At 39.9% G+C, this 5,060-nt stretch overlaps 1 long non-coding RNA gene across 1 annotated transcript; it reads right to left on the bottom strand.

Moving 5' to 3' along the window:
• Positions 1–666: 666 nt before the first annotated feature.
• Positions 667–2,615, bottom strand: LOC149313634 (uncharacterized). The gene is made up of 3 exons (XR_016281084.1): positions 2,515–2,615; positions 1,540–1,667; positions 667–713 (listed from the first exon to the last, which is right to left on the bottom strand). It is a non-coding gene; the product is annotated as an uncharacterized LOC149313634 (long non-coding RNA).
• Positions 2,616–5,060: the final 2,445 nt, after the last annotated feature.

The raw sequence follows: 5,060 nt of genomic DNA, 5'->3' as shown, positions 1-5,060 counted from the left end.
AGGAAGGGAGACTGTTAAACAGTGGAGTGGGCAGTACACACAGAACAACATTGGTTAGAATTCTAAGCTGGGAAATCTTCAACCTAGACTTGCACATTAAAAAAATGATGTTTTTCACTGACTATATCCTACAGATCACTTCATGGTTTAATTAGTCAAAGTAATAATGTTCACAAAACCACTTTGCTTCCCTACTCACCTTGTGCAAGTGGGGAGAGAGGAAAACAAAGTTAGCCACAGCTTCTCAATATGACCGCAGCCCTCCCAGGGCCTCCAACCTTCAGTATAAACTTTGGGGATGCACAGGAAAGAAAAGGGATCCAGAATGTCCTAGTGCATGAGCAGACTTCCACTTGCACAACTCTGTTACACTGATAACCTGTGATGTGAGAGCTGGTGAAATCCTGTGAAATTCATGGGGTTGCTCTAGATGGACAAGCAACTCGAAGGCACATACATACAAAATATCTAGGCTCAAATTTAGCTTCACCTATGCAGAGCAGCATACAATTACTGGTCACTTGTTTTCAAAAGTGCTTTTGCATGGTCTACAACCTTTTCCAGAACATAGAGAATCTTTCCTTTCTGTTTTCAAAATGATAAAATCCATTTATTTTCAAAAGAGACACACATACCTTAAATTCCATCAGTTGATGTGTGTAAATGGAGTGGAAAGAGCTTTCTCTGCTATCTTCTCAAACTCATCACAAAGCCTGGAATTGTATATTTAAAAAATATAGCATAAACAAAACAACACATACATATACAACTACTTTTTAGATATATTCCACTTCACCTGCCAGTATCACAGTACCTCAAACTTCTACAGATTAAGTCACTTCCTATGCCTGATGAAAAAGGAAAAAGACAACCTTCCTATTCCAAGTACTTATGACCAAACCACAATTGGGGTGATTGCCTTAATTAAACAACTCAGGAGTATCTGTGGCATAGTAGGGGAAAACCACCAGTTAAGATAAAGACAACAGTGTTGAGACCCAAAAAGTGTTGAGACCTATAAATTGATTTGCCAAAAAAGCCAACACATACAAACAGAGTAGAAGGATGGAAGACTAACAATCTGGGTATTCCCATCAATCTTAAATAGTGTTTTAACTGAGCTCTTTGAGTGAAACATATAATAGCATAAGATATATGATTTACAAAAGAGAGTAAAGCATCTTTTAAAAGAGAGGTGGAAACCCCTTAGTTTTTCTGATGTTTTGGGCATCATGTCCTAGAAACCCCAATCCAAAGGTAAGATAATGTAGGAGTTATGATCCAAACTATCTGAAGTTCTCCCATCTCTGTTTTACAGGAACACAGCCTTATCCACCAGTAAACTTCCCAAAATAGGTCTGAGGCATACAATGATACCTGCATGAGTACACATTCCTGTTCATCCTGCAGTCTTCTCGAGGCCCCACTGAACTGGCTGGAAACTAATGAGGATTCAACTCCTTATTGATAGATGATAGCTCATGACCAGAGGTGGATCATGGACACATTTATTCACAACTTTGAAAACACAACATTTACCTTGTATTAAGATCTTGATGATCTTTGAACATTTTGGCAATAATTTTGCAACAAATGCCATCAGCTCGCTTTGTGAGGGCTCTGATCAGCTCATCGCAGTGTAATTCAAACATTCCTAAACGAATACACTGAAGCACAAGTATTAATGAGAAAAAATTAATAACAAAGAGCAAGAATCACTTATCAGAATCACAGAGAGAGTCATACAGAGATCCAAAGAGATCCATAGATCCTTCTTTTCTTAATGACCAAAAGTAATCTTGCAAATTGTTCACAGGAATGTGTCCTTCTTTTTGTCTTGTTGTTGAAAAAATATCACAGCAACTATAAGGTACTGGTGAAGTTTCTTTCAGCCCTGTTTAACATTTGCTTTCAAAACTAAAATCTCTGTTTCTACCAAACTATGCAAAGGAGGAAGGAAATGGACCTATAAAAATGGTGAAGGGATTCTGGTTTTCATTGTGGAAAATAGGCTGCTGGATTAAACAGGCCTTTGTCGGCTATAAAAGCAATTCTGCTCTGCTCCAATCTTTCCCTCTCTCATCTGAGAATTTTCTACTGATTTTCATAGCTGTGGAGTAAACATCTCCAAAAAGCAGCACTCTGAAAAATTCTCTCACACATGGTCCAACTTGAGGCAACAGCCCTGTCAGTCAAAACAGGTGATGTTCCAGCAGAATATTTTAGGTCTGTTCCACTTTGAAGAAAAATGTTTGTTTTCTGCAAACACATTTGAAGAGGAACAAATGGCCAGTGACTATATTCTACAATCATCACTTCTAGAACCCAAAGGTATGTTCTGTCCAAAATAAATAGCCATTAACAGATTTTGTTCATTATCAATAATTCAAAGCTGGCGACTGAAACTAATAAGAACCCAATATTCTACTGTAATTGTGGTGCCTCTCTACCACCACCCAGAGCTAGTGGAGGGCATTCAATAACAGTGCATTTCCCCTTGCAAAGATACATTACCTTTCGGGAAGTGTACTGGATTTCATCCCGGATGCTTTGAAACCTAGCAATTTGTGCAGTTATTTCTTCAAAAGTGTGCTCCTCTGACAGGAACTGATCAATCTCCCGTTTTGATTGCTTGGTGATCAAGTCTTGGTACTTGTCATAGAGTTTGAGGTGCTCAGTGGGTGCTATGCTCTCTTTGGCAATCTCATCTTTAATCTTTTGCTTGTGCGCCTCCAAAATTTCATCAAGGATTATAGGCTTCAAGTTCAAGGATCTGGTCTTGGTGTCAGGCTTTCAAAACAACAGAGAGGTGTGGTTCCTTTACTTGCACTCTTTTTGTTTGTACAAAAAGTCAAATTATAGTGCAATGTTTAAAGTTATGAGACCAAGGGTGCAATTTATAGCGAAGAGATTTTCCTATTCTATAGATCCCCAAAAGGGAAGTACACTCACAGTCATTGTAGACCACCTCCCCCCGCTGCATGGGCCAAGGGGAAAGGCTCAGCTGTGAGCTAGGAACAGATGAGAATTTGATGTCAGCTCATTTTTGATCATAAGTTTTTAAAAGTTTCAAAATTTCTTCACATATTTGATGATGTTTAAAGAAACAGATGTAAGAAAAACTTGAAAATTTTCACCCATCTAGGCAAACACACCCACCCAGTCCAAGGGCTCTGAGTGCTTAGCTCTTCCAATTCTGGCATTACACCCATTTCCTGGTAAGTGTAGACATGCAGTAAGAAACCATGTTTGCAATGTATGAATCCTACCATGTTGGATAACTATCAGCCGGGCTCCATCTCTCCATTTTTGGGCAAGGTACTAGAGCACAGGGTGGCTTTTCAACTAGAAGGGTTCTCAGATGAGATTGATGATCTAAATCCATTTAAGCCTAGTTTAATAACGAGGCTTAAATGGATTAGACAGAGACAGTTTTGGTCACCTAGGTGGGTGATCTATGCCAGGAACTATATAGGTAGTGTGTCTCTGTTGGGCTTTTTGTATCTCTTGGCAGCTTTGGATTTCAGCAGTGTATTTGCATAATTAAAGCTAGTACACCAGCTGTGCCTGATTTGGCCATGGTGACACAGGCCTTAATCACACTGCATTTGTGTTACAGGGGCAAAGCAAATGGTGCAAAAGGTCCATGCTAGGACCGCTCGTCCTGACCATGACAGCGCAATATACCTGGCCTTGATCCAGGCCACCACTGCAGTCCTGAACCAGGTGCCAAAAAGGAGCACTATTTTATTGCTCCTTTTTGGGACGGTTTTTTGGCAAAGAGCTGTGTCTGGGGCATGAGTCATCTGAATGCCACGTCCTCAATGTGGTCCAATGGTGGTCCTTTGGGGCCATCTCCTTGAGGTCCCTGGTATTGCAAGATCCCTTTGCACACTCTAAATGAAGTTGCCTTTCAAAAGGCTCATAAATTTCAGTTGGCCCTAAAAACTGCAACCCTACTGTTATCTGAGGCTGGTTACTGGGAGCACACAGCTCTACCATTGCAACTGCTCCACAGGCTGTTGTGGTCCCTTTCTGAGCACAGTTCAACGTGTTGGTTATGGCTTATGAAGTCCTACACAGTTCAGGTCCAGGAGATCTGAACAACTGACTATATCTTCCTAAATGAATTTGTTCAGGCACTAAAAATTTTTTGGGGGGAAGGCCCTTCTCTCAGTCCCAACACCATTCCCAGCATATGTGGTGGGAACATAAGAGGGCCTCCTAGGTGGATTCTTCCAGACTTTAGGACTCCCATCACAGGGATGCTGGAACAGCTTACTGACTTTCTCTCAGCCAGTGAAAACTTTTCTGTTCTGAAAGGTTTTTAGAAACTGGCTGCAAGGACTTTTAACAGTGTGCTGTTTTGCTGATTTTTACTTTTGTCTTTTAAGAAATTTACTTTAAACCATTTTAATTCTATAGATACTTTAACTGCATTTAAACCATTACTTTTTATATGTTAGAGAGATTTTGTGACTGCGAATGAAGAAAGGAAATGTCATTGCCTTCTCTTACTGCCTTTGTTCCCAGTTACATCAATAACCTTTGGGGGGAGGGAAGCCTGGATTTTCTGTCTGCGTAGCTATTTTCTCTATAATATCGCAAGCAACTAAAATGCAGATTTTTACTCTAACAATGTAACTTTCCCCCCTTTAATGTTTTTTTCCCCCAACCATCCTTGCCCAATGAACAAGCCAGTGGGCTTCAAAGCTAGTGTAATTTTTTTACACTTTAGTTATCCTAATAAAGATATCTCCACAATGATGGGATTTGGTATTTGGGCTTTCATGTACTTATTTATGTCTTTGTAAAATATTATTAATTGTATTTGTTTCCATTTTCATAAACTTCCTGGTTCTCCACTTTGGGGGAAAGGCAGGATACAAATGCATTAGAGGAGGAGGAGGAGGAGAACTAGGATTGCCATGCTATTTCTGCCAAGGTGTTGATCTTTAATAGCTATATGGCAAGTGGATACTTCAGGATCCTGGCCCCAGCAGAGATCTTCACCAAATTAATGCAAAGAGTTTGAAATTTAAACCAATTGTAATATGAGA

This window comes from Sceloporus occidentalis, unplaced genomic scaffold (assembly GCF_023333645.1).
Source record: "Sceloporus occidentalis isolate IW3139 unplaced genomic scaffold, rSceOcc1.0.p SCAF_4, whole genome shotgun sequence".
NCBI lineage: Eukaryota > Metazoa > Chordata > Lepidosauria > Squamata > Phrynosomatidae > Sceloporus > Sceloporus occidentalis.
Note: the sequence above shows the minus strand (reverse complement) of the source record. Positions and strands in the feature narration are given on the sequence as shown.